This window comes from Erpetoichthys calabaricus, chromosome 4 (assembly GCF_900747795.2).
Source record: "Erpetoichthys calabaricus chromosome 4, fErpCal1.3, whole genome shotgun sequence".
Lineage (NCBI taxonomy): Eukaryota > Metazoa > Chordata > Cladistia > Polypteriformes > Polypteridae > Erpetoichthys > Erpetoichthys calabaricus.
In genome coordinates this window covers 316069048-316092793 of record NC_041397.2, presented here as the reverse complement: position 1 = coordinate 316092793, position 23746 = coordinate 316069048, and the positions used below count along the sequence as shown (strand labels likewise).

Here is a 23746-nt window from a genome sequence, read left to right as displayed (position 1 = left end):
CCTTCAATGAAATAATTTATCACAGCAGTACTGTCTCTTTCAAACGTACTAACCTCCAATTCCTGTCCTTACTTTTCTTTCTCCAAAAACTCAATCGCCACACAATCAGCTATATAGACATGAAGCCATCTGTAAGCTTAAAACGCCGATTCTTCAAAACTTTTAAGAAACATTGAAATATCTTCGTAGTACGTGTTTAATTATTCTATCCGTCTAGCATTCCAGTGTCGCGTCAGCACCAGCAAGAATACAACACAATGCAGGAACAATCCCTGAACTAGCTAGCGCTGCGGCACCGTGTCCTCACATGTTTAATTATTAACAATACAGATTATTTAAATGAAGTTAAAGTTTTATCTGTATACTATAATCAACATATTTTGCTGCATTTCATCTTAAAAATGAATACCGTCATCATATGTAAATACGCGCTTTATAAAGTGGCGCAGGTTGTGCAATATTATAACTGTAGTACAAGTTTACAGTGAGGTAATTGTACTTATAAGTACAAACAGTTCTACAAGGAGCACTTGATGGACTGATTGAGTGCGTTTAGAGTTCTTGGGATGAAACCTTTTCTAAACCGCGAAGTCCGTACTGGGAAGTCTCTAAAGTGTTTTTTGCCGTGGCTCAGGCAGCGTCTGCTTCATGCTGTATACCGATATTTCTCTTTCCGATCAGCTGCTGCTATGATTCACACTCAGATACAGTGATATAAATACTCCGAGTGGTGCAGTGAGAGTAATATGGAAAAAGATGATCCGCTGTGGCAACCCTTAACGGGAGCAGCTGAAAGAAGAAGAAGATGCAGTAAGAGTAACAACACTAAAGCAGTTATGGTATTTGGAATACTATGGCTATTCCCTGGACCATTATATTGCTGCAGGTTAATTACAATCAAATGCGTTACACTAATAAACAATATGCAGTTAGTTTCAGTGTATTTATAAAGCCGCGTCAGGAATGTGGAGCTAAGAAAGAAAGGGTGACCACACAGGAACAGTAGCACTGCTTTGACGCTGGGTGCCGCCAGTCTGCAAAACCGAGCGGAGAAATTGCGTACACCAAGGTATGAGGTACCGTGGAAATGTGCGTGGCTTTACACCAAGTTTAGGTTTTATACATCGCGATTTGAGCGTGGAAAGGTTTGTACGCAACATTTCTGTGCGTACGCACCGTTTATACATGAGGCCCCTGGTCATTTAAGTAGCAGTGGGGCTTGTTTATCAGTTTCAGCTGCTTTGGGGCACTAGAGGTGCAACAATGAGACGACCTACAAAACAAGAATGAATGGTTTAACAGGTGGAGGAAGGAACTGACATTTTTCCTTCCTCATCTGTTTTGTCACTTGTTTTGCATTTGGCAACAGTCAGTGTCGCTACTGGTTGCATGAGGCCATACCTGGACTCTACAGAGCTGGCATAGGTAGTCCAACTTCTCCAGGATGGCACATCAACACGTGCCATTGCCAGAAGGTTTGCCATGTCTCCCAGCACAGTCTCAAGGGCATGGAGGAGATGCCAGGAGACAGGCAGGCAGTTACTTCAGGACAGCTGGACAGGGCCCCTTGTAGAAGGTCCTTAACCCATCAGCAGGACTCACCAGTTTCTGCTCCTTTGGCCAAGGAGGAACAGGATGAGCACTGCCAGAGCCTATAGAATGACCACCAGCAGGCAGGCCACTGGTGTGAATGTCTCTGACCAAACAATCACAAACAGACTTGAGGAGGGTGGCCCAACATCCTCTAGTGAGCACCATGGACCTCGATTGGCATTTGCCATAGAATACCAGAATTGGCAGGTCTACCACTAGTGGGCACCCTGTGCTTTTCACAGATGAGAGCAGGTTCACCCTGAGCACGTGTCAGATGTGAAAGGGTCTGGAGAAGCCATGGAGAATGTTATTCTGCCTGTGGCGTAGTTCAGTATGACCGGTTTGGTGGTGGGTCAGTGATGGTCTATGGAGGCATATCCATGGAGGGACACACAGACCTCTACAGATTAGACAACAGTAGGCACCTTAACTGCCATTAGGTATCTGGATGAAATCCTTGGACCCATTGGCAGACCCTATGCTGGTGCAGTTCCTCCTGGTGCACCACAACGGCCGGCATCATGTGGTCAGAGGATGAAGGAATTGATCCCATTGACTGCCCCAAGAACACCTCTGGGTGGGACATTATATTTCAGTCCATCCAACGCCACCAGGTTGCACCTCAGACTTTCCAGGAGCTCAGTGATGCCCTGGTCCAGATCTGGGAGGAGATCCCCCAGGACACCATGCCCCCCTCCCCCCCAAATGTTGTCAGGCATGCACACAAGCACATGGGGGCATACAAATTACTGAGTGCTATTTGGAGTTGCTGCAATGAAATTTCGTCAAAATGGACTCGCCTGCCTGCCTGCCGCATCGTTTTTTCCCTTTGATTTTCGGGGTGTCTTTGAATTCAGCCCTCTGTAGGCTCATCATTTTCATTTCCAACAAACGAGCTGCCATCCTTTTGTTCCTAATACATCAGTCCACAGCAGTAGAGACAGCCAGCAAGATTTTTTTTCCCATTAAGATCTCATGTGCTTTCAAAGTGTTCCTTTAATTTTTTAATATACTATAATTTCATACTATTGAAAACTACATTGATGTAAACCAGATTTTCAGTATAAACCAATAAGAAACAACAATATAAAAATGGCTTACCAGAAATATCATTACCAAAATAAATTTCCAGCTGTTCAGATTGAATGATTTAATGGCTATGACTTGACAGACTCAGTGCAGTGTGTGCTAAATGACCAGTAAAGTGGAGTCGTTTACAGCTGTACAGGGTGTTATGTCAGGGCCATACTGGAGTAGACAGACTCGGTGTGCTCTTAAAATGCTGTTTGCTTGGATACTCATATAGGATTATGTCCAGCTCAAATATCTGTCATCTCTATCTTGTTACCAGTCGTGATGCTGATGGCCATCAGTGCCTGCTGTACAGTTGGACTCCTGACCTCCTCCAGTCTCAGAGACCCCAAAGACAGGCTGACGTGTTCAGCACACCAGTAGGACCTGATGGAGTCAAATGGAGGATAAATGAGATATGAACTACAAACATCTGTCATGTTTTAATCTCTAAATGTAACTTTTGCATAAGTAATATATATTATCAGAAACACATATTTGATGATCTTAAAGAGGTATTCAAAATCCTAAAAGTAATAAAGGTCCAATTAAGTCAAATAAATGAATACCCTGATTAACAGGCACACAGTCACAAAAACTGCAAAATTATTACTCTTTTAAAGGCATAATATTTGCTCTTCACAGATTGTTTAACATAGTAAACTTCATTGTAAAAATAATAATTGAAAGGTGACTATTAGCACTATGACAACTGTGTTTCTTACATTTAACATTGATAACATAGAGACAGCCAATGGATTCTTTAAAGTCACAATTTTATTGCCAGCTTTCTTAACGTTTGATATTCCCTGATACCTGAGCGTGAGAGTGTCAAGTATGTGATTTGTAATCATCTGTAATCATAATACAGCTAAAAAACAAATTTAAATATGTGATTCACAGGCAAGAAACTCACTGGAGCTGCTGGTATATTGAGAACAGACATGAAGACCGAAGAATATTTGACTGACATCAGCAAACAAAGAACAGATGGTGATCTGCAGGCAAGAAGAGGCTACAATGGAATATTAGGAACTCTGACAGTTTATTCAACGTTTAAAATTGTAATACGTTCATAGCCTTTAAGGTCATTAAGGTGACCCGTTAAATGTAGGTGGCTATTTCATTTGGACATTCGAGTAAACACCAACAGTCAAACATTTGTTTTAATCTGGCTGACTTAATCAAGTAGAGCCCACACTTAAGTCCACGTCAATCCATTAAAATTAGGCGGACACAAATTTGTATTGTTATGTTCATTTATATTTTCTTCAGACGTTGTTCAGTAACAATAAATATCTCATATGCAAACTTTTATTATTATTTTTTCAGAACCGTTACTTCATAAATGACTGTGTTAAAAATACACTGCAGTCTTAATAATGCACTCGACAAAGTGCTATAGTGTATGATATTGACACTAGTAGACTATCATCGGAGAGGTGTTTTATGAATATACACTCCGTCTCTTACAGTCACTTTATCTTGACCGTCCACCTTTAGAAATTACACCCACCTTTCTTTTTACGTATCCAAAAGGCAATTGGTTAAAGTGGCCCATGAATGACAAATAACACCGATTGGCAATTTGTTAAATAAAACGGTGATTGACCGCGACGTTTAAATTTGCGATTGGCTGATCAGTGACTGACGTGCGCAAATTTAATATATGATTGGCTGAAGTCGAAAATGATATTCACGCCCATTTTACTCTGGACTGCAGCAATATCTACTTGGACTTACTTGCCGAGACAGGCCGAAACCGTCCGAAAGTAATGTTGCGAAGTCAGTCCTGAAACTTCACTTCCGGGTCTACAACTGTGGTGACATATGGTGCTGTGGCTCTGCAAGTGGATAGTATTGGAGATCAGGGGTCTTGTTCAGAAATCGGACGCCACTTGAGACGGGCTTCCCCTCGCCCAAACACTAACCTTAAGGTCAATAAAATAGGTCCCTGATGTTAAGTCACTATTTTTACAGCTAAAATGATAACAGAAATGTGAAACCTACTTATATACCTAATCTAAATTATTGTGAAACAACCAAGTGGCGTCCACTTTCTGAACAAGAGCCGAGAACAGCAGTATTTGACTACAAAAATCTTGTGTAAAAGTTAATGCTTCCAAGCGCTGTTTATTAAAAAGTTACAATCTCTTTCAATCCTATGTAATAATTAAAATTACGAACCGGATAATATCACCACAGTTTAGTTCTGTAGCAAAGGGTGCCCTAGATGTCCTCGACTCCGTTATCTGGCTTATGTATCTGTAAGACTTAACTGTTGCTGCTGCGGCTGTGAATTATTACGCATGGTCCCTTTGACTCAGAATGTAAACAGTGTCCGGATATAGTCACTTGCAGTTGCGAAATGCCTGTCTGACCGTTACATTTGTGGACATGGAGTACCATAAAACATAACACCCACCTCTTACCTCTTTCCGCTGGTGACCACATCCGGACACAACCCTCTCCTCTGCTCGTTCCTCTTTCATTCTTCTCCAAAGACGTGTGTCCGCCCCATGCAAGACTGAAACCCCTTCTCACTGCACCACCAGTGTAATGCGATGGGTGTCACGTGACTGTCGTTAAGGGCGTTTCGTGATGTTAGGATTATATGACTGACATCATACGTGCTGCGGTCTACAATTATACTCAGCTGCAGATATTTAATGTATTGTTGGTATTGCATACTTTCATTGGGCTGTAGTTTGATACGACACATTCACACTTAAACACGTTACGTGCTGTAATCCGCTGTGGTGTTTTACAAGCCGCTATTTCTAGATATTACAAAGGGCTACACAGGCTGTCAATATGCTTTGATGACTTCTTGTATTACTTTTCATGTTCTTTTGGAAACGAAACCAGGCTAACAATGATTGTGTAACAAAGAATCATAAACCGTGAACATAACGATAAAAATCTCCTTTTTGATGAACTACCTAAAAAGACCGAGAAACGCACACAAAACTTAATTTTTTCAGACGGCTAGTGAGTCATCGAAACTAATTCTCCACTTCAAGAAGTGATTGTGTTTGTTCCTGTTATTTTTAATGAGCATCTGAAATGCGCCATGTTTTAATTGTCGCTTACCCCAGAAAAGACAGCGGACTACTCCTTGAATTGTTCAAAATGCGAGCAAGGCAAGTACTTTTGTTTTTGTATCGTATTGTACGTAATACGGCAGTATGCTTTTTAATTTATTAACTGTAAAAGCTTGAAAACAAAGCAAAACTAAACTGTTTTATGTAAATTTCGATAACTGAGCTGTGCAACAAACCCACCCTCCTGTTGTGACACGCTTGCTCACTGGGATAAATTAAAAATGTTAACGTATTGTTTTTAAGTACTTCAGTTGCTTTTTATCCGATTACATATTATATAAAGGATTTGTGAATACTACAATTAAACTGGTACTTTTGAATCAGTTTTCTTAAGTCTTTATTTTCACAGTGCTTGTAAAATTTATTCATCTTGGTGTAATAATATGTTCCCAGAAAAAAGTTAGAAAATAAATTCTCAGAAATTCTAAGAATTACGGATACGTAGTTATGACCACTTACCATATGCTAACATTTAAAGAATACAAATGGCTGCATTAAAGACAAGTAGGAAGACCGCATATATAAAGATCTATTTTAATAAATGTGATCATTGCGGTAGTGGATTGATATCGAATTCTTTTTTCGTTTCCGTCAAACATTTTAGGTGTTCTTTATTTACTTAAGGGTGCTGAATCCAAATATGACAACCGAACTGATTCGGGCTTTGAGAGATAAACGATTTAAAATTAAAAAAAAAAAAAAACACTTCAGACCAAAAAATTACCTATTTTGAAAATTTATTATTTAGACTTGAAAAAAAATATCAATTTCACATGTTTTAAATATTTTATTACTTATTAAAATTACAGTACTCATTTGGTAATGTTTCCATCCATCCATTATCCAACCCGCTATATCCTAACACAGGGTCACGGGGTCTGCTGGAGCCAATCCCAGCCAACACAGGGCGCAAGGCAGGAACAAATCCTGGGCAGAGCGCCAGCCCGCCGCAGTTTGGTAGTGTGTTCCTCTTCCAATACTGTCAGTGCCTAACATATCTCACTCCAATTGTCTCGGTGGAACAGCAACAACATCAAAGACAACATTTATTCCCATAGTACGTTTTCATACAAAGAATGTTGCTAAAAAGTCCTTTACAAGATATCAAGGAATTACTCGTAAGAAAAAGAAATAAATTAGATAAGAATAATATTGAAAAATAAATAAATAAATAGCCATACGAGCTTAAATAACAGACATGATTATAACAAAAGTAGGTCCTTATATATAATGTCATATTGTAAGTCACTTTGTAACAACCAGTAGAACACAATTAAAAAAATAAATAAATAAAAATGAAATATAAAAGCACCAAATTGGTGAGTAAGTAAAAAACAAGACCTGCAGGATACAGCTGGGGCACCTGACTTCATCACATGACTTTGATCTCGCTGCAAAACAGAAGAAATGGAAAAGAAAGCAGATAACTGTAGAGATTAGTAAAGACTCCAAATCCTTGAATATTATGATACTTTTATGGCTATACAGTGTATTAAGAGTACAACTAAAATGTCTTTAATGAGAAATTGACTAAATGAGATACCAGATTCTAGCGTCACTACACAAACTAAATATAGCCCTGACAGAGCTTGTCTCACCTTGCACATACCACTTCAGTCAATTTAAAGTGATAACAAAAAAGGAAGTCAGAACTTTAATTTGTAAATTGAAACCTACTACTTGTGCTATTGAACAGTCCAAAGAAACACTAGTGAAAAAACTGAATTAATGTTCAGTCATCATTCATTCTTAGTCTTCTCACTAGTTCATTACTGAGTGGTGCAGTTCCTAATGTACTAAAAATGTCAGGTATCAGTCCATTATTTAGAAGCTACAGCTAGACCCACATACACTTTATAATGACTGACCTACTTCATATTTACCTCAAAAATACTTGTCAAAGTAGTCACCTTACACATCACAATTTATTTGTGAAATTCCAGTCACAATATAGAAATGGCACATAACACGTGTTGTAAAGGACATTCTGATATCCTCTGACGAAGGAAATTCCACCATAATTATGTTACATTTAAGCACAGCATTTGACACCAAATCAGTTCCAGTATGTACAGAAATATGCTGATTGGACTCCATCATTATACTCAGAAGTTAAATGTGTCCCGCAGGGTTCAGGACTCAGACCTTTACTGTTTCCATTTAACAAGCTTCCATTTGTAACATTTCAATAATTTTCACTTGTTTACAGACAATACCCAGCTGGGCCTTTGTTTTAGACCAAATTATGTTTCTCCAATGGTATCCTTAATTATCCTCCATGGGAATGAAGGGTCTGGAGACACTGGTCATGATGCACATTCTCCACAACATTCCTGCTACCCTGTATCAATCCATACTAGTTTACATACCAGTTTTCTATACTCACAAACATCTATGAGAAGCATGGAAGCATCTGTTGTATTTAAAATATGTTACCTAGCAATACTGTGAACTTTTAAGTGATCACTTTTTCATCTTTTGTCTGTCTCCTTTAACAGACATCTACATATAACCTTTTTATTGGCGCTGAACATAATGCAAGGTAAGAATTTTATCCTTTACTGAAGAAGTCCTAATTGCAGAAGCATGGTAAAAAAATCAATATGATGTTAAATGAGGCTGCATTTAACTTCTTTTGCATGTTCTAATGAGAGTTGAAATCAGACCTATCATTAGAAACAGTCTCATGCTTTTGAAGAATTCCCAAGTGCTGCCATATCCTTTGAGAAATACAGTATCATTATTTTCATCATGTCTGGAATGGATGTTTTAGGTTTTTGCATGTAACTCACTCTTTTTTCCTTGTGTGAACTTGCAGAGTCTGAAGAATACTTAAACGGTATAGGTTGAAATGTTTGGGTCCCCAGCGAGATCCCTGTTCAATCACAATGATGCTAATTTTAAACTTATAAGATAAATGCAAAGGAAGTTAACATAATCATTCACTGATCATTAGCAATCTTGGTTAGGGTGCTCCTATAAGCAGTCTGGCCCCAACAGTCATGGTCTCTGGAATAAATGTCAGCTTCAATGTGTGTTGTTTTGTAGAAGGGTGACCAGAGGGGGGCATCCAGGGCAGACTTAAGGTATCATCAGTAGTCTTTGTAGGGATCCTCCTCTTTTCCAGGGTTGGAAGAGGAAAATAGGTTAGTAGTTATGTCTCACCTATATTATTTCCCTAGTTAACTTCATCAGCAGAGCTTCCAACACATTGCTATAATGTACATGCAAGAATGAAAACAGTAGGCCTCAAAGTTTCTTTGAATTTGACCCTACCATGCTTCTTGTGTCAAATGGCCAACTGAATGTCACTATCAAGAAGAGATAGCTTAGCTATTTGCTAAACAAATTGACTTGATGGACTTAATGGTCTCCTCGTGTTTGTCAAATTTCTTATGTTCTTATCCAAAGGCATTTCACAATTTTCACTTTTTCTCTTTTATTCAAATTCTGTTCTAATAGGAGTTAATTTGTATCAGATTCTTGTAGTGTTCTTGCTTTCCAATGTCAATATCCAGTCTTGTGCTGTGAGCATAAAGGCTTAATTCTCCAAACCACAGGTAAACCAAAAAACTTCCCTTGCTGATGTGAAGGATTGGATCTACATGAATAGAGACTGATATTTTGACAATGATAATCTTTGGAGAAATGCACAAACATTTAAATTAAACTGAGTCAAGGAACACAAAACACATGCATAACTGACCTACAAACTGGAACTATATTCAAAATTAAAATAAAATTAGAAAAACACTGTATTAAAATATCTACTCTTTTAAATAACATCCTCCAAAATAACATCAAGTCAAGTTTTGAAAGTCCCTAAAGTCCTCCTGTCCACCACACTACTTTGTCCCTTATATCAAGTGTCTGTGGTTCTCTGTAAAGAAAAACTTCCTAATGTTTCTGTGAAATTTACCTTAATAAATTTCCAACTGTGTCCCTGTGTTCTTGATGAACTCATTTTAAAGTCACCATCTCGATCCACTGGACTAATTCCATTCATAAAGTTAAACACTTCAAATCATGTCTGCTCTTCATCTCCTTTAAAGGCTTAGCTCTTTTAATCTTTCCTCATAACTCATCCTCTGTAACCCTGGAATCAGCCTAGTCGCTCTTCTCTGGACCTGTTCTAGTGCTGCTATGTCCTTTTTTGTAGCCTGGAGACCCAACCTGCCAACAGCACTCCAGATGAGGCCTCACCAGCGTGTTATAAAAATTTGAGCAGAACCACCTGTGACTTCTACTGCACACATGAAGGCACAATATAACCTGACATTCTGTTAGTCATCTTAATGGTTTCTGAAAACTGTCTAGAAGTCAATAGCTTAGAGTCCACTACGACTCCTAAATCCTTCTCATAAGGTGCACTCTCGATTTGTGTATTCAGACCTCACATTTGTAATTCCTACTTTTAATATCTTACAATTATTTACTTAAAATTTCGACTGTCACAAATCTGGTTGTCACCTAATTCTGGTAAGGTTCCTTTCACCATAACCCTATGTAATCTGTGGTTTAGCCAATTCCATACTATGAACTTCATTGTTGACTTTATACTGCAGACATGGTCCTGACATTTATGTAGTCAAACTTTCTGGACCTCAACTACACATACCAAAAGTCTGATAACTTACTCATAGATCATTAGAGATGCCTGAAAGTAACTCATTTTGGCCATAAAAAGTGGTGAAATATCAGACTAGGACACTATTTGCGACCACGAAACTCTTGAAATCATGCTGAGCAAGTACCAACAGGGCCAGACATGATGGTGGCTGGATAGCCTTCTTTCTTTGATGTGTCCATGAAGGTTAATTTACCTCAACTCCTTTGGAAAAGAAACTGAAATAATATTCACGACTAATAAATACTTCTTTTCTCAGTTCATTTTGATCTCAACCTAGGGAAACACCAGATTAGATCACATCATTTCCATAGTTTAAAAAAAGAGAGCACATTCTGTGAAACAATGATAACAACATAAAAGTGAACAAAGTGAAAGCACACAATTATACAAAAACCTCACACATAGGATTCTGACTTTCGCCAGCTGTTTGGGATGAGGAATCACCTAAAAAATGTAAAAGGAGAACCAGAAATATCTCAACTCATCTCATTTTCTTAATCACTTTTCCTGGTGAGGGTCACAGATGGACTAGACATATCTGTTTCATTAATAGATGGTTCACTTAAAGGGAATCATGATTTTTTTTTTTTTTTGCAAAATAATGAAAGTTTACAGCTGAAACATTTTATCTGTAATCTTCACTAAAAGATTTAGCACACCTCATAGATTCCCAAGAAATAAATGGAATAAATATTTTTCTGAAGCTTTTACAAAAGAATAAATCATTGGAATGCCTCAGGCACAGGCAAAGTAAGAACATGTCAAGAACCTGTTAGTCACTGTACTGTTCTTTTTTGTCATTTTTAAAAAAATATATGTTTCGTTCTATTTTTTTATAATTTGTACTCAAATTGCCAATGAATTGTTTTTTCCATGGGAGGAATTGTTTTGCAATTTTCTTTCAATGGTGCGGCCATATTCTTTATAGCAGCTATGTGCACTGTGGGTCGAATGTTCCTGCTGTGATTGGTGTGTGATGTCATTGCAAAGCTGCAGTAATCTCACCAAATTTTGGATAAAAAATAAGGGAGGACATGTCTAAGATTAGTGATTCTCCATTTCAAACATCTAATAAATGCTAGGAAAAGTGTTCTGTTTGGTAATGATTTTGTATTTGGTTATCATGATAATTTTTAGTTCACATCTTATTTTAAGTATGTTACTCTTGACTCCCTTGTTTTATGCTTTGCCTGTCTTTTGAGGTTCCTTTGGGTAATCACTTTTAAAAACAGCATTTATTCTCTGTAAGTCAAATATATGTGTGGTTGCATGAGCTAAAGTCCAAAAGAAATACTATATCTCAGTTCAGATATTTTAGAACAGAACATTCAGATGTACTTCAGCCCCTGAAAGCATTTTAAGACCCTCACAGATTTCACTAGTGGTGTTGAAAGAATTCAAACTTATCTATATATATAATACACTAAGGCACGCAAGACACCATGGAGTACGCAAGACAGAGCCCCGCCCACCAACTCTAAGACCATGGGATACGACAACTCACAGAGCCACGCCCACCAACTCTAAGAATTCACTAAGTCCATGGCAAGCAAGACGCACGCAAGACAGAGCCACGCCCGCCAACAATTCACTAAGCAGCCAACCATGGCACACGCACGACAGAGCCACGCCCGCCAACTATTCGAGCGAGAGCGAAAGCATTTGCCAAGAATGTTTTCATTAATCAAGAACGAAAGTCGGAGGTTCAAAGACGATGACATACCGTCGTAGTTCTGACCATAAACGATGCCGACAGGCTATCCGGCGGCGTTATTCCCATGACCCGCCGGGCAGCCATCCGGGTAACCAAAGTCTTTGGGTTCCGGGGAGAGTATGGTTGCAAAGCTGAAACTTAAAGGAATGATGGAAGGGCACCACCACGTGTGGAGCCTTTCGCTTAATTTGACTCAAGATGGGAAACCTCACCCGGCCCGGACACAGAGAGGATTGACAGATTGATAGCTCTTTCTCGATTCTGTGGGTGGTGGTGCATGACTGTTCTTACTTGGTGGAGCGATTTGTCTGGTTAACGTGAGATTGAGCAATTACAGGTCTGCGATTTCCTTAGATGTCCACTGCTGCACGCGCGCTACACTGAATGGATCAACATGTGTCTACCCGGCGCCGAGAGGCGTGGGTAAGCCGTTGAACCCCATTCGTGATGGAGACCGGGGCTTGCAATTGTTCCCCACGAACGAGGAATTCCCAGTAAGTGCGGGTCATACACTTGCACTGATTAAGTCCCTGCCCTTTGTACACACCCCCTGTTGCTACTACCATGGTCGGGTGACTTGGTGGATTATATATAGAAAAGCAGCCAGAACCGAAAAGAACAATAAAAAGTCAACATGGCTCAGAGGTGCATGTGGACTGTAGCAGAAACGAAAGCGAATGAGGCGGTGTTTGGAAAATGAACAGTCAACATGACTCACAGGTGCATGTAGACTGTACACAGATGAAAGCGACTCAGGTGAGGAGTTGGGGGCGGCCACACGAGCAGGCAGTGCGTACTGAACGATGACTAAGAAATCAGCAGACTAGAATGGTGGGGGGAGGGGCGGAATGGGCGTCCTCCCCCCCCCCCCCTTTTCCGCCATCCAGCCCCATCCCTCGCTCTTTTCATTCACCTACAGTCGTATCCTCAAACCCACCCCATTTGGACAACTGTGTCTTTCAGGAAGTGTTCACCCATCAATACATAATTATGCGGCCTAGTTATTTATAAATTTTTACACCAGTAATCACTTCAAAAAAGTAGAAGTCCTTAGTATGACCCCATTATTATAATAATAATAAGTTTTATTTATATAGCGCCTTTCCCATGCTCAAGGCACTTACAGAATATAATAAAGAACGGCAGGGAATAGCATTTGTATAGCATTGTACAAACCAGATAAATAAATAAAGAAGATTATGACAGTGAATTATTTACTGTATAGCCCAATAAACCTTGATTCTAACCCAAGTAAAATTATACAAATTACTAGCTGATTACCCAGTGGCTTCGCTGACCGAGTGCAAGGGAAAAAAATAAAATGTATTCTATAAGTTATTAAACAGTAAAACATTAACATTTAAGAAGTAAAGATACATTGAGCACCACCGGAGTGGTTTCGGGTAAACTACATTTTAAAGGCGCCATAACACAACAGGTAAGTTGTACTAACAGCAGCTAAAATGTATTTGGATCATCTCTCGGTAGTAGATCACTTGTGAAAGGCGCTACACGACCGCTGTGGTACAGAAATTACATTTTCTATGTGATCGTCCAAATTTCTGCCTGACAACCTTGCAGTATGTGCGTGTGATTTACTTCTTAAAATAATTCATCACAAAAGCAACCTTGAATGTTGCGGGGTTTTAGTGACCCGAACTCACCTTAAGTAAGGACAGTAAGTAGTCGTGCATGGCAATTTACAAACAGAGTCGTGCTTCGATGGCGCCGATTACACTCATTCCCAACGATTTCCACTCTCCCAGGAGCCGACGGGGCACTTGAAGTGTCACAAACAGTGCGAGAAGAGAGGACGCTGCCCAAAAACTGCGAAGCTCACGACCCGGCGAAGCAGCCCGACATTCCACGCCTCCCAGCGTCCACTTTGTTCTCACGACCCCTGGCTAATGATGGGCCGCTCGATTCTGAGGTTTCGACACTGGGTCGAACTTTCGAAGCATGTTTTTAACGTTTTTTTCATTTAGCGCATGCGGTGTGTGTCACTACCTGGTTCCCGTTGCCAGCCCGATCTGCGTGCGCGTTCGTATTGAAAGGCTACGTTATCACACTTTACGGTGCTGCCCAATCTGTTTAACGCATGCGTGAAATACGCCCATCACGTAATTTTGAGGCACGCTAGCGTAATGACGTCATTGATATCCGCGCCTTAGACATAGAATTACTAGACGCCTCATGAATAGCAGCATCGTACGTCAACGTCTCCGCCATTTTGCGAGTGGCACTGCTGTGGAGTGAAGTAATGGATAAAGATGCCTCACGCAAGTGCTGCTTGGGATTGTACAAACCGCTGTACGCTCCAAACCAGATCACAGGGATTACATTTCATAGGTAAAGCTGAACAATTGTTTTGGTAATATTTGGCCATTAGAAAATCCTGTTTTATAATCTTAACTTTAGCTACGCCAGGCTAAGCTAACAAAGCTATGCATTTATGTGCTCAAGTGAGCCTCCAAACAACGTTTTGGCTAAACGTATTTGGTCACTAACTATGTAGATTGTTGTTAGCTGTTAACATTTCTCAAACGTTCAAAGTTTCCCAAAGAAATCCACCTTAGGAAGCAGTGGGAGGTAGCCCTTAGACGGAATTTTAAGAAAGCTGTCCTGTGATGTGTGCCGTGCTAGTTTGGTAACAGATGCTGTACCGGTATCAGATGATCAAACCTACCACTTGCTCACATTAAAAAACAAAGGAGGTTTGATGATTCCTTCTGAGGGTCCAGTCAAGGTGGTCAAAGTAGCTGAGCGTGTTATCCGACAGTCGACATTAGGGCAAGCTGTCAGTGGATCTTTGATCAATCAGTTTGTTCGGGCTGAGATTGGTTCAGATGATGTGTTTTTTTTTTCTCAAGGAGCACACTGAGGAAACACAGTTTGAAATTGACAACCATCATTTCATGCTCATGTCTTTAGTTGTGTCTGTCTTCCACAAACTAAGGCTGCACCATATTGCCAGACTGAATACTCTCAAATTACAGGATCTGAGTGAGCAAGCGGGAGTGTAAGTCTGGAGGAGATCAGTGAGTTTGTGGAGAGCTTTAAATGCTAAGAGCGGTATTCTGTATTGTATTCTGTAGTTAACAGGGAGCCAGTGAAGTTGAGAGAGAAGAGGTGTAATATGTTCACTGAATTTAGAACAGCAGGTTATTATCCTGGCAGCAGAATTTTGAAGAAGTTGTAAGCGATGGATAAGAGATGCCAGATAGAATAGCATTACGGTAATCTATACGTGAGGTGACTAGGGCATTAAACAATACTTCAGTACTGTGTTACGTAAGAACAGGACGAAGTCTAGAAATGTTTCGGAGATGGAAGAAGGCAGTCCGAGAAATGTTACTTATATGTGAGGAATTATTTAATAATAATTATTATTATTATATAATAATTGCCATTATTAGTGTGTAAATTGATATAAATAATTGCATTTAAACGGTTCGCCAACATCTGTTGTAGGCTATGTAAACGATACTGTTTTAAACGTTATTGTTTTTTCATCAGAAAACCCGGTTTCCACGTCTACCTGTATTAGTTTAAATGGCACGTTTGCCACTTCCAATATGACGGACTCGATGACGTATCGTATCGACTGGGCAACACAGTGAATGCGGCGTCTATCTAGTCTATGATCTGCGCAGTCAGCAGTCGTTTCGGTCACTCGCTCGTCTGCTGAACTGCTTTGGCTCAAAGCGTAAAAGCAGTTGTCCGTGCTACATTGGTAATGTGTGCTAACGCTATAGTTCAAATCCTAATTGGGGCTCGCATATGTTAAAATAAGGACTTTGTATAAAACAGTTATGTAGTACTTGTCTGTAAGATAACATATATTTTGGAGACATTATGAACGATTTACACGAGGCACCTTTTTCCTTGGTGCAGAATCGTGTCCACCTAGAGTCAATAACAAACTGATGAGCATATTTTGCGTAAGGTAGCACGTATTATAACAATCCAGAATCTACTCTACCCCATGTCGATCATATCAGAGAGGCTAAGAAATGCTTCACTAAAGCCGACGTGGTCATTACACCAGTATATGCGCAAGACACTCTCATTAAACGTTCTTACTATTCAGTGATTCCCAGATCTGTAGCTGATTTGTATTATTGATTTCCAAAAAGCAATGCGAGTAAAAGCGTGTGCTGCATAAATAATCACAACTGTCTTTCAGCGCCATCAACAGTGTCTTCTGCGTTAATGAGACAAAAAAGTTGTAAAGAAACTTTGCGAATTCATCCAGAGGTGGAAATAAAGATCACTCAAGTACTGACAAGAAGGAACTGCTGGATAAGCACATCTGGAGGCAAACTTTCAAAAAAGCACCGACTTTGTCAGCAACATCCTTTCCTTCTGAATGCATCTTATCAAAGGCATAAATGGGATTGGGGCTAAATAAGTAATCTTCCGAACTGCAGCACAACAGAATAAATCATTGATGTAAATTGAATTATTGAAAGACTAAGCTTTTGTCGTTTCTGTATTCTTAAACCACTACGCCCCCTGCTCGCTTCGCTCGCCAACCCCTGGTGTTGTGAAATTACAAAGAGCGTGATGTATGAATGAGATATAGCATAGTGTGAAGGTGTAGATGACGCATATAGGAAGCAAATAAAGTTGTCCATGTCCCAAAACGGGCTCAGAGAGGTAGATGCCAACTTTGTCCATGGTTTGTCCTTGTGATTTGTTGATGGTCATGGCAAAGGCAGGTTTAATGGGGAACTGTCACCGTTTAAGTGTAAAAGGTAATTCCAGGTCAGAACTTGTAAGGTCAATTCTAGGAATCAGAACAGTATTGTTAGCATGTGATCCTGTAAGAAGTTTTGCTTCAATAACATTGTGTGTCATGGTGTTGACGACTAAACGTGTACCATTGCATAAACCCTGTTTAGTGTTAAGGTTTCTTAATAGCATGATTATTGTTCCGTTTTTAAGGCTAAGATTGTGTTGTGGTAATCCGGCTGGGTTAATAGTGTTCAAATATTCTAAGGGGAAATTAAGATGGTCATTGTCGTCATCAGAGTCAACTTTGTCAGAGCTTAGAAAGAGCCGTGCCTCTCGAGGAAGTAATGAAATGACCTGGTTATTAATGTGATCAACATTAATATTTTTTGGACATAATATAGTTCGTTGTGTTAAAAGGGGTATTTGGTGTAATGAGATTGCTGTTCCAAATATCTCCGTAACTCTTTTGAAAGCAATGCCAATTGTCTGCGTGTTTTAAGGTGGACTGAAGAATAGCCGAGCGCATGGAATGTGGAACAATAGCTAAGCACTGTGTAAAATCTCGTCCTAATAAAAGTACCTTTCCTCCAAAGGGAATATTATTATTCATCAACGTTTGTAGAAGTTTATCAATGGTGTTGAGTAAGTGACTGGATGCCATTAGATGCAAAAGCAAATGAACTATTGTAGGATCTAATGCAGTTCATAAAGTTTTTACTTTCAGGTACTTCATTAGTTAGAAGCTTCTGTAGATATTCAGGATATGAATGTAAAGGAGGCAGTCTAATTTGACCCTTTTGACAACAACGTGTAAATTCATTAGTTGTATTGCCAGTTGTTTCTTCAGAGAAGTTAAGTGAATGACAATGATTGCAAATGACATTCATTAATCCCAATGAATTTTCATGAATAGTGGACTCATTATTGAACGCGTTGTCAGCTAACTGGCGCAATCGTTTAGCAGGTGTCTGTCGTTGATGTCCGTGACGTGTATCTTTTGCTTGTGCCGTTTGAGAGGCACGTCGTTGTATGTGCAGGATTTGGGACATGCTATTCTGGAGCTGTAATCAATTTGCCTGTGCTGTGTGAGAAGCCCGTTGTAGTTTACGGCGTGCATTGTTTGTATTGAGCCTTGCCCGTTTTTGTATGTCGGTTAGTCGAGCTTTCTCTTTTTGGAGCCTTGCCTGCTTGTTTTCCGGCATTTCAGATGCGCGTTGTAGACGTCTGCGTTTATTTATTTTGTCCCTTCACTGCCGTTTTTGTATCTCTGAGACTCGAGGTGTTTCGTTTTGAACCCTTGCCTGTTTCGATGCAGCACTTTGAGACGCGCGCTGCATGCATCTTCGTTCATTGTGTCTGTCCATCTGCGCTCGTTTCTGTAACTGTGTTAGTTGAGGTTTGCGTTTTTGGAGCCGAGACATATTTTCTTCCGGGGTTTCAGAAGCGCGTTGTAGGCGCCGACGTGTATTGTTTTTTTTCATGCGGGTTCGTGTGTTTGGTCCCGTCACTCGAGCCGTATCGTTTTGTACCCGTGATCGTGAATTCATGACTTGTTTGTTCTTCAGCGTTAGAAATATGGATAAGTAATAAGGAGGATCGCACTCACTGTTAATATGGAGCCTTTTCTGTGGTTGAACGGTTAATAGTGCATCAGTGTAATGAGATCGACCTATGCTGCATAATTTGAATGTGTTCAGATGACGTATGTTTAATACGGACGGTTCGTTCAGTAATGGGGCTTTGTGTCTCATTTCTTATTTATGTTAGTGTGGTCGTGGGTCCGAATCCTCCTTTTTGTGTATGTTTCGTGTGCTATGTCCGTAGTCTGTCCCGTTTCGTGTCCAATGGGTTTGTGTGGCGCTCGCGTCTGACTTCTTTTTTTTTGTGTGTGCTAGGGGCGCGTTGCCTCACTTTTTTTTATCTCTGTTAGTGGAGGGGGTGTTTGTGTGTCGTGGGTCTGAATCCTCTTCTTTGTGTGCGTACCGTTTCGTGTGCTATGTGGCACTTGCGTCTGACTCCTTTCTTTTTGGTGTTCTAGGGGCGCGTCACCTCATTTCTTATTTCAGTTACTGGAGGGGGGCTTTGTGTGTCGTGGGTCTCAATTCTCTTCTTTGTGTGTATTCCGTTTCGTTTGCCATGGGCTTCGTGCGGCGCTGTGTGCGGCGCCGGCGTCTGACTCCTTTTTTCTGTGTGCTATGGGCGCCTCATTTCTTATTTTACGTTGCTTTCCATCCGGTTTCCGTTGCTTGGAAGGGGGGTTTTGTGGGGGCGCCTGCGCAGTACGTCTTTTGCGTCCACGGCCCATGTCCGGATGTCCCTGCGTCCATCCGGTTTACCATTCTCGTTTAGTAATATGGATCTTCCAGTTCCACAATCCCCCGCAGTCACTGTCACATTTAACGTTCCCTGCTCCTTACATGTCTTGTTACCCAAAGCATCAACACTCAGTTTCATTCAAGGCTTTACCGTCCTTCCTTTCATAGACATAAAATAAGACACACATTTCCTCTACATACATGTCCAATAATAATAGTAAACTGGCAGGAACGAGAAAAAGCACAAGATGGGAATATTCATGACAAGAGCCTGGGCATCAGGCTGAGGATGTGCCTTGTGACCCATTATGTGAGCTTGTGTGCCACCCCTCAGTTGCGCTGGCACACGTTACACTGGGGGGCAAATGCAATGGAGAATACTGACAGTGTACACCTTCAGAAGTGGAATAAATCAACTGTATAAATAGAACATTTCAGATAAATGATACATTTTTTTAATCATAAACAATGCAACATAACTATTATATGTGTTGTTACTTTTTATTTATTCTCACCAAACGTTACATATCTACATGGGAAATGAACATGGGTAATATGTTTATAATCATTCTCATTAAAATACACTGTCAAAATATATTAATGAGCAAATTGAGACACATTGGCCTTTAGGAAATATCAAAAAGCGTATGCGCTGTCATTTAGGACAGAATGCATTGTTAACGTCACGCACTCTCTACTGACGCGATGTCACGAAAAAAAAAAGAAACAGCACAGTCCATGCAAACTCAACAGCCTCCTTGATTTTTGACCTTATGATTAATTGTCAATATCAAATCAATAAAGTCATTTTAAGAAGATGACAAGTCTGCTATAGTCGGTTCAATTAACGCTCCTTTTAAAAAGTTTGCTTATACAGAATATAAAACAGAATCTCGATGATATGGGACTTGCGAGTAGTAACGAATAATATGTGACACTGAGAAATTACAATTCCTAATAACGGGAACAAGTAAAAACTACGACTTCCTAAAACGGACACTATAAATGTATAGGCATTTCAATAAATAATTTAGGAGACTTGTGTGTGCATTTCAATATTGATTTAAGAACTAGGTCGGCCACCTGTTGTAAATGGTAGCTCAGGCAGCACTTAACAGTAAATAGTCTAACAGGACAATGACTGACTGAAACGAAGATGCTGCGCCGCTAAAATAAAGGTTCACACTGTCATTCTGCATGTTTAGAAGGCGCTAATTGGCTGAAACTGTTTATAGCGAATTGTCTTAAATTGGTAGTGCTGTATAGCGATCAGAAACGAAAAGACACATTTCAGCATGCAGCACAGTAGTTTGTTTTTCTACAATACAAATTCAGTACGACACCAGGGTCTCCAAACACACAGATATAAAGCTTATTATGTTTTACAGTGAAACTCTTTACATACACAATATAATTAGGGACGTGTGCCCCCTGCCCGTCTATGGCGGCCCAACCTTCCCTCGACAGCTCGATTCGCTCGCTATCCGTCCAAGCTGAAAATATTGTTAAATGGAGGAATTGAAAAAAAAACCCTTTCACAAGAAGAGGATCAACGATGCAATCCCCTGGTGTTTTTACTGAGAGACAGTCGTAATACCATTGAGCCACCTAATCGGGATAATTAACGAGCTCCGCACAACTGAACTATACAATACAATACAATACAATACAATTTATTTTTGTATAGCCCAAAATCACACAGGAAGTGTCGCAATGGGCTTTAACAGGCCCTGCTTCTTGACAGCCCCCCAGCCTTGACTCTCTAAGAAGACAAGGAAAAACTCCCAAAAAAACCTAGTAGGGAAAAATGGAAGAAACCTTGGGAAAGGCAGTTCAAAGAGAGACCCCTTTCCAGGTAGGTTGGGCGTGCAGTGGGTGTCAAAAGAAGGGGATAAATACAATACAATACACAGAACAGAAGAAATCCTCAATAAAAAATAAAATTTTTTTAGAAGTACGGAGCAGAATTTAACAGTAGATGATATCACATAATAAGATTTGGATAATTTTAGACTCCTGAAGACCTCATCCATCAAGCTGCCTCCCCCATTTGGCTATTCCACGGCTGAAACAGTGCTGGGCCAGCCAATCCGATGAAAGGACCCCTCTTTCCCACGATTCCTGCGATCCTCCATCAGGGATGACTTTACCTTAGGCAGGCAAAACAACTTGGCAGGTGGGCCATGGCACCAAGTGCCACATTTGAGTACCGAGAAGAGAAACAGAATAGGTGAGGGTTAGTAACAAATTATAACAATCATGTTATTTATGGTTTAGTGCTAATGACTAACAACAGAGATGCAGTCTGTACAGTTAATCAGCAGCTCTAGTCGGTATATGCTAAACTGAAATAGTGAGTCTTCAGCCGGGATTTAAAAGATGAGACCGAAGGGGCATCTCTTATAGTAGCAGGCAGACCATTCCACAGTTTAGGGGCCCTGTAATTAAAAGCTTGACCTCCTACTGTTATTTTATTAATCCTTGGAACCATAAGCAGACCAGTATCTTGAGATCTTAATGTGCGCTCTGGTTTGTCAGTCATGATAAGTTCAGACAAGTAAGCCGGACTTTGGCCATTTAATGCTTTATAGGTTAAAAGTAGGATTTTGAAATCTGCCCTAAACTTAACCGGGAGCCAGTGTAAGGATTTAAGAACTGGAGTTATGTGTTCATATTTTCTTGTTCTTGTAATAATTCTTGTAGCTGCATTTTGGATTAACTGGAGGCTGTATAGAGAAGAGTTTGAACATCCAGTGAACACCGCACTGCAGTAGTCAATCCTACTAGAAATAAATGCATGAAATAATTTCTCAGAATCTTGTTTATTTAGAAAGCGCCTTAATTTCCTAACATTTTTAAGATGGAAGAAACATGTTTTGGACAACTTTGTAATATGCGCTTTAAATGACATGCTAGAGTCAAAGATAACTCCTAGATTGCGGGCTGATTCAGTAAAATTGACTGGGATTCCAACTGAGTTAAATGATGACAAAATATTGTTGTGATCAGCGTCATTCCCTCCAACAATTAACATCTCTGTTTTATCTGTATTTAAAAACAAGAAGTTCTTATTCATCCACTCCTTTAATTCACTAACACAACTAATTAAAGACAACATCGGAGAAACTTCATTTGATTTAAATGAAAGGTATAACTGGGTGTCATCTGCATACGAGTGAAAATTAACATTATGTTTCCTAATGAGAGATCCCAGTGGAAACATGCAAAGTGAAAACAGTAAAGGTCCCAGTACTGAGCCCTGCGGGACACCATATTGAACTTCCGTGTATAATGATGGAGTACTGTCAGCACATTTCTGTACATATTGGAATCGATTTGATAAATAAGAACTAAACCAAGCTAGCACGGTGCCTGTAAGCCCAACATCATTTAGCCTGTACAATAAAATAGAATAGCCGATGGTGTCAAATGCTACACTTAAGTCCAACAACATAATTACAGGGGCGTTTCCTTCATCAGAGGATATCAGAATGTCATTTACAACCCGCGTTAGTGCCATTTCTGTACTATGACCAGTGCGTAAACCAGGCTGGAATTTCTCAAATAAATTGTAATGCGTAAGATGTGACTGAAGCTGACTAGTGACTACTTTTTCTAGTATTTTAGAGAGAAACAGTAAATTTGAAATAGGCCTATAATTATTTAGTATCTGTGGGTCTATGTCTGACTTTTTAAGTAATGGTTTAATGACTGAAACCTTTAGTGCTTCAGGTACTGTGCTATGCAATAATTAACTATTGATACTCTATCTATCTATCTATCTATCTATCTATCTATCTATCTATCTATCTATCTATCTATCTATCTATCTATCTATCTATCTATCTATCTATCTATCTATCTATCTATCTATCTATCTATCTATCTATCTATCTATCTATCTATCTATCTATCTATCTATCTATCTATCTATCTATCTATCTAGAGTAGGTGCTGCAAGAACATCCATTGCACTTTTTACTAGTTTTTTTGGCACTGGATCTAGGGAACAAGTAGTGGGCTTCATTTTAGAAATTAAAGTTAACACTTCCTGCTCTGTTACACGATTAAAATTATTAAAGTGCTGAATGCAATGCGAGACAGGGTCTGCTAAGCTAGTATGCGGTTTGTACTGTGAGATCTGGGATCTTATATTTTTAATTTTCTCATTGAAGAAGTTCATCAAGTCTGTACTACTAATATCTGTTGGTATTTTGCACTGTTGATCTGAATTTCCATTTGTTAATTTAGCCACTGTTCTAAACAGTACCCGAGGATTTTTATTATTGCTATCTATTATTGTAGAATAGTATTCTGAGCGAGCTTTAAAGAGGGCTTTTTTATATTTATTGACACTCTCTGTCCATGCAATTTGAAAGACATGTAGCTTTATTGTTCTCCATCTGCGCTACAGTTTTCGACACTCTAATTTAAGAGCGCAAGTGTTTTCATTAAACCAGGGAGAGTTTCTATGTGCTTTGATCACTTTTGTTTTAAGGGGAGCCACTGTGTCCAGAGCATTTCTTAAGGTCACATTATAATGTGATGTTAGCTGATCTAAATTGTTTTCCACATTTACATT

The 23746-nt window shown here is 39.7% G+C and overlaps 2 protein-coding genes and 1 long non-coding RNA gene across 9 annotated transcripts in view; 1 reads left to right on the top strand and 2 right to left on the bottom strand.

The window, feature by feature from the left end:
- The window catches only part of LOC114641108 (CD276 antigen homolog), a 722545-nt gene that overhangs the window by 612815 nt on the left and 85984 nt on the right, over positions 1-23746 (bottom strand). The gene's annotated exons all lie outside the window — the stretch shown is intronic.
- The window catches only part of LOC114641109 (CD276 antigen homolog), a 745815-nt gene that overhangs the window by 697320 nt on the left and 24749 nt on the right, over positions 1-23746 (top strand). The window lies entirely within an intron of this gene.
- LOC114643149 (uncharacterized) lies at positions 347-14112 on the bottom strand. The gene is made up of 3 exons (XR_003714690.2): positions 13777-14112; positions 7110-7159; positions 347-3051 (listed from the first exon to the last, which is right to left on the bottom strand). It is a non-coding gene; the product is annotated as an uncharacterized LOC114643149 (long non-coding RNA).